This window comes from Danio aesculapii, chromosome 19, assembly GCF_903798145.1.
Source record: "Danio aesculapii chromosome 19, fDanAes4.1, whole genome shotgun sequence".
In the NCBI taxonomy this organism is placed as follows: Eukaryota; Metazoa; Chordata; class Actinopteri; order Cypriniformes; family Danionidae; genus Danio; species Danio aesculapii.
In genome coordinates, this window is record NC_079453.1 from 12164606 (window position 1) to 12176873 (window position 12268).

The 12268-nt window shown below is 32.9% G+C and overlaps 1 long non-coding RNA gene across 2 annotated transcripts; it reads right to left on the reverse strand.

The window, feature by feature from the left end:
- Positions 1 to 3684: 3684 nt before the first annotated feature.
- LOC130247135 (uncharacterized) lies at positions 3685 to 8961 on the reverse strand. Of its 2 annotated transcripts, XR_008839496.1 has the most exons (5): positions 8606 to 8961; positions 8393 to 8492; positions 7704 to 7773; positions 7040 to 7219; positions 3685 to 3927 (listed from the first exon to the last, which is right to left on the reverse strand). It is a non-coding gene; the product is annotated as an uncharacterized LOC130247135 (long non-coding RNA). The 2 variants fall into 2 exon arrangements; XR_008839495.1 differs by having other exon boundaries at positions 8393 to 8961.
- Positions 8962 to 12268: the final 3307 nt, after the last annotated feature.

A 12268-nucleotide genomic window follows, 5' to 3' on the forward strand; every position in this document is an offset into this window, starting at 1 on the left:
GAGAACATTTCAGGCAGTTTTCACTTTGTTTTTACCTGTTATCTTTTATCAAGTCATATACCACAGGTTTTTAAATAACGTATTGATCAGGTTGATATTATAAAGGTCTTAGAAACTTGAGAATCAATTATGATGACGTGCGGCTCTATAGGGTTAACTTATTGGGTTTTACAGGACTCAGTTGGTTTGAGTTCTTTTCATTTATTGAGTTTTACTGTGCTCAAATTTCTTCATTTACTCAAATGGAGGAAGTTCACTGTACTCATTGGGATTAGTTTTTGAACTTAAATGGTTTGTTGCAATCGGTTTTCTCAAATGGTTTGAGTTACCTTAAGTGTTAAGTGATTGTAAACAATTTATTTGGGCTGAATTTAAACAAACAAATTAAGTTGAACATCATTAAATTTAATTTGTTTGTTTAAATTCAACCCATATAAATTGTTTGCAGCAATTTTGCAGAAATCCTTTTTTCAGTGTACTTGTACATGCAAAACAGGTTTACACCGCACAACTCCGCACAAACATACATTACATTTTGCTACAATATTTGTTGTTGGACAATACATGTGCTATATGAACAAATTTAAGCCTACAAGTAAGTAGCATTAACTTTAACATGACTGTTGTAATGGCAATTTTATTTATGTATTTATTTGTATTATATATATATATATATATATATATATATATATATATATATATATATAGATGGTGCCATAGAGTGCATTGATTCAGTATGCTAAATTGATCTTTGATATCTACATATGTGGCTTAGGTAAGTGCACAAATTCCCCAGAAACACTTTTATATGCTCATTTATAACCACATGAATTACCCCTAGAATAAAAAAGCTCAGATTTGACCATATTCAGAATGCTTGTGAATATTAATGAGCTCTGCCTGACGCTCAGACACAAACACACACAAAATACTTACAACATATCATAACTAAATCACACTTAATAATCCAAAATGTTATAACGAGTATGCCATGTTGATTTGTTTTTAACTGAAGTAGTATAGAGGTTTATTATAGCTAGAAGACACTGAGCTATCTTTAAGCCACCAGAGTGACCTACTTTGCTTTGAATTGTGTTTTGAATTAAATATAGGAGACAATTATAATTATACTCGACAAAAGGGTTGACAAAAAGTCTCCAACCTTAATGTAAAATCATAAACATTCAAAACTGCTACCTGAAGACACGTTATATCATGTTTAATTCTGAAATGCCATTAGCTCACATTAATTCTGAAATGCCATTAGCTTTACATTTGCAATCAGAATTATTAAACCCCTTTGAAACGTTCTTATTTTTTAAATAATATTTTCCAAATGATGTTTAACAGAGCAAGGAAATTTTCACAGTATGACTGATAATATTTTTTCTTCCGGAGAAAGTCTTATTTGTTTTATTTCGGCTAGAATAAAAGCAGTTTTTTATTTTTTAAAACTATTTTAAGGTCAAAATTATTAGCTCCTTTAAGCTATATATTTTTTCCAGCCTGATCTCACGAGAAAACGTAAGAATTGTACGTTTTGTCAGTTTAGTGGCTAATTCGTATGAGTTCAGTGTACAAAATTGTACGATTTTAAAAATGAGGCGTGGCACCCCTAAACCCAACCATCATTGGGGGATGAGCAAATCGTACTAAATTATATGAATTAGATCGTACGAATTAATTCGAATTAGCCACTAAATCAAAAAGTTATGAATTGCCGTGAGATTGTGTTTTTCGATTGTCTACAGAACAAACCATCGTTACAGAAAAGGTGCGCTCGACTTCATGCAGCGCTGCGCAGATCGATCGAAATCTGTCTTAAAGCGGTGCATGCTGGTTAGAAACTTTGTCCGGATTGATGCTGCGCCGACGCCACGTGACTGTCATATGTGGCATCAAAGTACCACGACAGCGCTCCGAGATCAGACGGCTGATTTAGGCCGTGCAGCATCTGAAGAGCGACTGCACGAGCTCTGATGATGACACCGATATTACACGATTGGCCGAGTTCACCGCATGACAACAACCACGTGTGTTTCAGGTTTATTATTGGACAGATTCCGATTCACAAATTTCAAAACAAACAATTCACTTTTCATACCCTCTCTATCTTGTACACATCATGCTTATTAAAAGACTACAAATATTTTACTGCAGTATCATCTTTTGTTAAATAATCTGGTTATAAATGCTTCATGTCAAACGCACCTAATAACTTACCTAATTACCCTAACCTGCCTAGTTACCTAATTAACCTAGTTAAGCCTTTAAATGTCACTTTAAGCTGTATAGAAGTGTCTTGAAAAATATCTAGTCAAATATTATTTACTGTCATCATGGCAAAGATAAAATAAATCAGTTATTAGAAATGAGTTATTAAAACTATTATGTTTTAATAACTCATTTGGGAAATTGGGGAAAAAATAAACAGGCTAATAATTCCGGGGGGTTAATAATTCTGACTTCAACTGTATCTTCAGACCCACTGCATCATACTAATGTTGCGTTTTATGAGATATGATTGCACTAACAGAGTAGAAACATTTGTAAGAACCATATTCCCTTCTTTAGAAGATACAGTAAAGTATGACTTGTTTGTTATACTTTTATAGCATTTACTAGCCAGTATTTGTAATGCATATTTATAACTTTACTTTTATCTATCTGTATGGAAAATAAACTATAGTAATTTATAGTAAGCACTATAGTGTTTCTAAACCATCCATACTTGAATTAATTGTTCATGATAAGTCAAAAGTTGCTATGATAATACAACAACTATAGTAATACAAACTAATTACTCAATACACTTTTTCTACAACTACAGGGTATATTGTACTACAAAACAGCATGGTTTACTTATAGTAAAAACTACAATACACTACTGTATTTATTCATCAGTTCACTACACTGTAAAAAATTTCCTTGTAAAAAAACGGTAATCTACTGGCAGCTGTGGTTGCCAGCATCATACTGTAAAAATACAGTGCCCTACCGTTTTTTAAATTAACAGTATGATACTGTTTTTGTTAGTAACGGTATTCTACTGTTGTGGAACTGTAAAAATACAGTACCCTGCCGTTTTAAATTAACAGCATAATACTGTTTTTGTTAGCAACAGTAATCTACTGTTGTGGAACTGTAAAAACACAGTGCCCTGCTGTTTTAAATTAACAGCATAATACTGTTTTGTTAGATACAGCATACCACTGTTATTGTAATGTAAAAATACAGTGCCCTACCTTTTTTACATTTTATCTACAGCATACTTCTGTTATTTAGAAGCATAAAGCTGTTAAATTACAAGCCATATTTTAACCATAATATTTCCAATTAAAATGCCATTATAGACTACCTTTTAATTTGCCTGTGGATTCAAAAAGAGAAATAAACCCAAGTTATATTTCACAATTTTATTTTCAAACAACACAAGATAAAATATGCATTATGTTTGTGAAAATATTTAGCCAAAGAACAGGCAAAAATTGTAAGTTCTCAAGAAATGTTGAGATCACATTCAGCATTGTACAACAAAAAGCAACTTACCGAATGTCTTTGAAAAAAATAGTAAATAGCCGCTTTGCAATTTAGTCTTGGATATAAAATAAAAAATATATAGCCCCAAAATGAGCTTTAGCAAAAAAAAAAAAAAAAAAAAAAAAAAAAAAAAGGCCTCTGGTTTATATAACAATATTGCAAAAGTAGGGGGGGGGGGGTTGCCAGCTAGCTACATTTTAAATAAAGTCCCATCAAAAAAAGTCCATTAGTTTCTTTAAAAGATTTGAAACCTTGGGGTTTACGGTCATGGTCTTCTCATGAACTTTTGCCGGTCTTGCCAGTTTTTTTTTTTTTTTTGATGTCACATTTCCCCTCGCAGCCTTCCCCTCGCAGGTTCCCTTCTCTGGATTTATCCCAGCACAGCATCTGAATAATAAGAATAAAAGACTTTCTGTGAACAAGGTTTTAAAACTGTATGATTTACAAAAATAAACAGACTATCTGCAAAAGAGTGATTTTTTTTTGTTCTGAAAGAAATTTTTAGTGAAAAGCACATGCATTTTTGCAGCACTAAAATAATTTTCTGTTCATTTTTCTGTTCAAGATCTGTTTCTTTTTTAAATCTGTTTAACAGAGCAAGGAAATGTTCACAGTATGTCTGATAATATTTTTTCTTCTGGAGAAAGTCTTATTTTATTTCGCCTAGAGTAAAAGTAGTTATACATTTTTTAAAAACCATTTTAAGGTCAAAATTATTAGCCCCTTTGAGCAATATTTTTTCAATAGTCTACAGAACAAACCATCGTCATACAATAACTTGCCTAATTACCCTAACCTGCCTAGTTAACCTTATTAACCTAGTTAAGCCTTTAAATGTCACTTTAAGCTGTATTGAAGTATCTTGAAGAATATCTAGTCTAATATTATGTGCTGTCATCATGGCAAAGAGAAAATAAATCAGTTATTAGAAATGAGTTATTAAAACTATTATGTTTAGAAATGTGCTGAAGAAATTTTTTCCTAGTTTTTTCCTAGTTATATATATGTATAATTTTTCCCCAATTTCTGCTTAACAGAGAGAAGATTTGTTCAACATTTCTGAACATACTAGTTTTAATAACTAATTTGTAAAAACTAATAACTGATTTCTTTTATCTTTTCCGTGATGACAGCACATAATATTTGCCTAGATATTTTCTTAAGATACCAGTGTCCAGCTTAAAGTGACATATAAAGACCTAACTAGGTTAATTAAAGTCATTGTATAACGATGGTTTGTTCTGTAGACAATCGAAAAAATATATTGCTTAAGGGGGCTAATAATTTTGACCTTAAAATGTTTTTAAAAAATTAAAATCTACTTTTATTCTAGCTAAAATCACACAAACTTTCTCTAGAAGAAAAAACATTATCGGAAATTCTGTGAAAATTTCTTTGCTCTGTTAAACATCAATTTGTAAATATTGAAAAAATAAAAAAATTCAAGAAGGCTTCACCTGCGCGCGCGCACGCACACACACACACACAAACACACACACACACACACACACACACACACATACACACACACACACTACATATATAGTATCAGGATAAATGAGCGCCCTCTTTAAAAAAAAAAATATTTTTATAAAATCCTCAGTGAATATAGACAATATATATTGGTGCATTTAAACAAAACTGTTTTATTTAACAGTTATATCTATTAGAGTAATAGTTTCTTCCTGTTTATTATTAAAGTTGTATTTATTTTTTTCATCAAAATATTCATTGGCGTGTACTAAGTTTTTTAGCTCAAATTTTGGCTTTGGTACTGACTAATCCAATGTTTATGCACAAATATATAATTGTAAAACACTCTATTCAAAATATTAATTTGAAAGACAGATTTTTGAGAGGCAATGTTTAAAAAGGCTATTCTGCTCTAAAGGGGTGCATTTATTTGATCAAAAATAAAGTAAAAATGTTTAATTATAAAATGTTACTACACAATTTAAATAACTCAAATTTTTCACATTTGTATCTGTTCTTATTGAACATAGTTTCACATTTAATTTATTCCTGTGATGTATAGCTGAATTTTCATCATCATTACATTAGTCTTCAGTGTCACATAATCCTTCAGAAATAATTATTATATTATTGGTACAAAACCACTAATATTGATTCTTATAATTATCAGTGCTGAAAAAAGGCTTCATCGTATTTTGGAAACTGATACATTCTTTTACGATTCTTTGATTAAAAAAAAAAGTAAAACTAAAATTGTAATCTTTTTTGCATTATAATAAATGAATTTACTTTCATTCATTCATTTTCTTTTCAGCTTAGTCCCTTTATTAATCTGGGGTCGCCACAGCGGAATGAACCGCCAACTTATCCAGCTTATGTCTTACGCAGCGGATGCCCTTCCAGCTACAACCCATCACTGGGAAACACCCATGCACTCTCATTCACACACATACACTACAGACAATTTTAGCTTACCCAATTCACCTGTACCGCATGTCTTTGGACTCGTGGGGGAAAGGGAAGTACCCGGAGGAAACTTTCTTGCGACCTTCTTGCTGTGAAGCGACAGAACTACCTACTGAGCCACTGCGTCGCCTAGTTTACTTTCATGCTTGAACAATATATTTTGATGAATAAAAGTAAATAATTTTCAATGGTACTTTAAAATAGTATTGTATAATGTGTATTGACATGGTGGCACAGCAGGTAGTGCTGTCGCCTCACAGCAAGAAGGTTGCTGGTTCGAGCCTTGGCTGGGTCAGTTGACGTTACTGTGTGGAGTTTGCATGTTCTGCCCGTGTTCGCATGGGTTTCCTCCGGGTGCTCCGGTGTCCCCCACAAGTCTAAAGACATGCGGTACAGGTGAATTGTGTAGGCTAAATTGTCCGTAGTGTATGAGTGTGAATGACTGTATGGATGTTTCCCAGAGATGGGTTGCAGCTGGAAGGGCATCCGCTGCATAAAACGTGCTGGATAAATTGGCAGTTCATTCCGCTGTGGCAACCCTGGATTAATAAAGGGACTAAGCCGAAAAGAAAATGAATGAATAATGTGTATTGTATTGTTTCACATAGTGATGACAACAACAATAAATGTTTATTCTGAGCCGATGATTATATTAAGCATCAAAAGAATTATGTGACACTAAAGGCTATTTTTAATTATGATGATTAAAATTCAACTTTACAACACAAGAAATAATAACATTTTAAACTACATTCAATAAAATACCAGTAAATGATTTAATTAGTTTATGACAAATTTATAATATTTAACTGACATTTCACTATATTACAGTTTTTGCTGTATTTGTCTTTGTTTTTATTACAGTATTGTTCAGCCTTTGTGAGCACAAGAAGCTTATTATACAAAAAATATATATATTACCTATAAATTGCTAATTCCAAACTTTTCACTTGTAGTATATACACACAAACACACATGTGACAAGTTGGACATAATATTCTATTCCATGAAGTCCTCATGCTAAATTAAACAAAAAAATATGTAAGTGCAAACATATTACCTTTAAAGGAATTCCAGTGTGCATGCTGTTTCCTCCTGGTACTGCAAACTGAAGATGTTGTACAAAGAAAACACTGCAGCAAGTCCAGAAAAAAATGTGGCTGCACACCCTCACAGATTACTCTCCCTTCCATGCTGATCATCCATTGTTTCATCCACTGGCCCGGAGTAACATCTGGACCTTTAATAAAATCATTGATTAAAGTATTATTTAAGAATTATTCTGGTGATTAATTCTGTGATTTATCATTTATTTTGAAAGGCTTGGTGTAGAAAGAGCCATGATAAAATTATGCAATAATTTTCAATAATGCAATAACATTTTTCAAAATTAAAATAAATATTTAAATAACTATAATAACAACTACATGAAATCAGGTAATCTGAGATTCAAAGAAAATGAAAAGTGACAAAATGTCTTAAGCATGTGTTAAAAAATTGACAATAGTATGTCGATAGTAATACTAAAGGATAACTAGACTTCTAAAAAGCAAGTTTATTTCTTTCAAGTATCAGATCAAAACAAATACACACAATTCAAATTAAATGAGACTTTGCTTTAATAAAATAAAATTGAATGAATCTATTTCCTCAAATACAAACCAGCAAAGTATACAGCGAGACACAAATCAGTTTTCTTCCTATCCTAATCACAAAATACTTACCATGCAGGATCAAACGAGGAGTCACAGGCAGGTTACCCATCTTTTCAAGATCAGCAGTGGTGGCAGACATCTATTGGTCAAAAATAAATTGTAAAGAAATTGTAATTGTAAAGAAAAGCTAAAGTGTAGCTCACAATGTGTTTTCTTTCCTATATCCTTTATGGTGCCTGTAGACGTAAGATTTTAAACCTGCATATTTTTTAAACGTCCTTTTACAGGTAGGAATGCAGCAACGAAAAAAACAATATTTGAAACATTTGTGTGTATTTTCATATGTTTCACATATGACACAACAGTACCACATGTTTCCCCACAACTCTGACAAGAATACATAATGTTATAACAAGATAGTTATCTAGTACTGCACGTTCACAGTACCTTGCTCGGTTACTCCTTACTCACATAAAGATTAAAATTTCTGCAACTTTAGGTAACGTTACCAAGCATAAAATCTGACCGTAACTCTAGTCAATTTCTATATAAACTAACTGGAATAACATTAAAAATGACAACAGTCTCACTCAATCCTAAAATGTTATTTTTAGAAGCATCGGAGTTGCAAATAAAAAGGCGTATCTGTAATCAAATGGACCGAATGTACAAGTTACACATGTAATCACATGAAAACAAAATTAGTCTGTACAATCTTCACTCAAAGTTCATGTAAAATCTAGGTTTAACATTCTTACCTGCGTGTGATCTGAAAATGAGTCCTTCAGCTATCGTTAGCGTGCTAAATTAGGCTAACGTTACCCCTTTCTCCTCTCAAGACATTCACATGGTCAGATCCTGCAATTAAATAAACAGATGCTTAGGTTATGTGTTGATAGGATGTTTATGGCATAATATTTAAATTTAATAAGTAATTTAAAGATAGTACGATCAAAGATAGAGCTTCTTACCTCGTCGAAAATATCCAAATTATCCAATTATCCTTCTTGTAAGTACCATGGAGTTGCAAACAGAGGCACGCAGTTCAAATCTGTCATAAATTGCAGGGCTATGTACCAGTTCAGGTAACCACAAATTATAACGTTCAATCTTTGCACTGTTGCTAAAAGTTCAGGTAAAATATCCATCCAGGCTACAGGAGTAATGTGAGGACTACCGAGTCCTTATGCTAAGCTATATCTTGCTTTTCAAATTCACACAGTCAAATCATTGTTGCAGTTCTGTGTTGATTGAAAGTTTAAATGTGATTTTAAAAATCTAACAGTACTTTACAGGTAGTTAAGTCATGGAGCTGCAAACGTACCACATGTGGATAATCCAAAATGTCGTCGTGTGTGCTCAGAAAAAGTATGGTATACGGTAATACTGTTAAATTACAGTGCCCTTACTGTTGTTGCTCAACCACTCAAACTCAAGTGAGCAAGTCTTCCCATGATGCATTGTAAAAAACAGCAACTTGCCGCTTTTACATTAAAACGGTATTTTGCTGTTTATTTTCACTGTAAATTTACAGGAATTTTTTACAGTGTACAGTTAATACTTTATGTCCATCTATCTATATTTGTTATGTTTCTATGTAAAATTGCACCAATTAAGGATTGGCAATTTGCAGGTTACTGTATACTAGGGCTGCTTGATATTGGAAAAATCTAACATTGCAATATTTTTTTTGGCTTGTGTTATATAATGCAATACGAATACAATTTCACCAGATGACTTAATATCTCTACTTGAAAAGAATTTATAATGTTAAATTGATTGGGATGATTCTACAGGGGGAATTCATCTCCATAAAATCTAATAAACAATCTATAAACTTTTTGGGGTCACCGACACATTTTTGTTGTGGTCTGGGCTATTTGCAGTGCATTTCTGTATTTGCATGTGTTGTGAGTGTTTTCATGCATAACAATCTATAAATACGGTCAAGAAAAAGATACAATCGAAATCAAACGTTTAATCATTTCCCGAGTCTAACAGTATTCAAGTACACTAACTAAATGACAAAAACAAAAATAATTCAATAAAAGTAATCATAGTTAAGGTCACAAATGGTACAATTTCTCATACCTGAACGCTTTTAAAACCATTACATGATCACAAACATTAAAAACACTGATAAATGATAAATTATAATACAAATTCAGCATTGCATATACTCGAGATGTGACTATTGTGAATGATCCAACACAATCTCACAGCAATTCGTAACTTTTTGATTTAGTGGCTAATTCGTACGATCTAATTCGTACAATTTAGTACGATTTGATCATCCCCCAATGACGGTTGGGTTTAGGGGCGGGGTTAGGTGCCACGCCTCCTTTTTACAATCGTACAATTTCATACGACTGAACTCGTACGAATTCGTACGAATTAGCCACTAAACTGACAAAACGTAAAATACTTACGTTTTCTTGTGAGATCAGGCTGGAATGATCACATTGTAATATTGATGCTGAAATTATATATTGTGCAGCCCTACTGTTTACATGTCATAAACGTGGTCAATTTCCGTATGCATGTAGTTTGTAACATCAAAACAATAATATCTTTTGAATCCATAAAGCAGCTGTGTGGGCTGGAGGATAAAGCTTTGCATTGTGAATGGTAAAGTACATCATTGCCGTCTTTTAATTCAGAAGTGCAATGAAAATACTGTTTTCCATGATATCGCCTCTTTAAATAAACTGCAGCACAGCATTTAAAGGTTATTTCGCGTAGTGAACTGTTGACCACGCACAACAGAAGGAAACTGCTGCAGTAAATTCCCTGAAATGGTCCTATTACAAGGATGCATGAAATGTCTAGTCACCACTCCGCTGTGTGTTTTGTCAAAGCATATTCAATTCATTATATTGATTACAGTACTTAGGGGAGTGCCAGTTAGTGCCAGAATACCTAAATGAAATAATTCATATTCAAAGCAACAGTCCTTCCCTCAGCTCACCCCTTCAGTGAGAAGTCATTTTCCTCAGAGTCCATTTTAGCATCTGCCAGTGATAAAAAACATACACGTATACAATTTCTGAGGCCAATCTAAAATTGGATTTTCAAATCTAATCAGGTCTTTCAGGCATCTGTCATTCACAGTTTCTGCCAAGTTCAGCTCAACTTTCCTCTGTGTTTTTTGTAAGCAAAAAAATAAACATTACTGCCATGTATTCATATTGTGAATTAGCTATTAATTCAATTTTCCTTTAAAATTTAGTTTTAGTCATTTTGTTATTGAAATTTGTAATCTAATATATTTATATTTTATTTCAACTTTTCGATGGCTAAATACTAGTTTGTAATAGCTTTTTCAACATGGCTCATTCTGAAAACGTAGCCCTATATACATTTCTGGAGATTGCAAATTATGTAGCCAGAGCTACAGCTGCATTTCATCTTTAAATTAACGCTACAGGGCGGTATGACGCCGTTCCTTTTCACGCTTACCAGCTGACTGCTTACCTATGTGTGAACGGCTCTTCTGCTTTTCAGACCAGTTTGTCCAGTGGCTTGCCATGTACGTTGGCAGACTTTTGACCTGGCGCGTAGTTGACCACAACGACGGGGTTCAAAGTCCAGCGAAGAACGGTTCCAGAAAGCGGGTAAGACAAAAACAAACGCCAAAAAATAAAATATGGTCAATGAAAATGTGGTCAAAATCAGGCTGCCGCGAGGGTTTTTCTTTTTCTGGATTGCTTTTGAAAACACAGGTTGAGGGAAGGAGGAGGGTGGGTCAGTTGATCAGTCAGTCAGTCAATCAGTCAACAGTGACCTCTGCTGGAGTTATGCAAGAACAGCCGGCATAAACGCACTTGTGAGATAAACCTGAGATCTCAAAAAGCGTACACAGCGGCCTCTGGTGGATTCGCAAAGGTAGCTCCTGGGATATATTTTGTGCAATAGTTTTAGCTAATATCAACACAATTAAGTAAAATATTTTTTCAAATTATATATTATCTGTATTAAACTTTAAACAAATAGTTACCAGCATTATCCTCCTGTGTTATAGATTGACTCTACCGGCACATAGCTATGTTTCGGTCCATGTATTTTTGAATTATTCTAGATGATGTACATAAAACAATGTTCAACTGAAACATATATATATATACTGTATATACAGTTGAAGTCAGAATTATTAGCCCCCCTGTTTATTTTTTTTTCAACATTTTCTGTTTTACAGATAGCCGATTTATTCAACACAGTTCTAAACATAATGCTAATATTATTCACTTTAAAATGTTTAAAAGAAAAAGACTTTCTTCAGAAAAAAAATTATGAGACATACTGTGAAAATTTCCTTGCTCTGTTAAACATCATTTGGGAAATATTTAAAAAAGAAAAAAAAAATTCAAAGGGGGGCTAATAATTCTGATTTCAACTGTATTTGCAGTTAAAGTCAAAATCATTAGCCATCCTGTAATTTTTCTTTCCCAAACGATGTTTAACAGAGCAAGGAATTTCTCACAGTATTTCCTATAATATTTTTTCTTCTGGAGAAAGTATTTTTTATTTTTTGTTTTATTTTGGCTACAATAAAAGCATTTTTATTTTTCAAAACCATTTTAAGGTCAAAATCATTAGTCCCCTTAAGCTATATATTTTTTTCGGTTGTCATCATT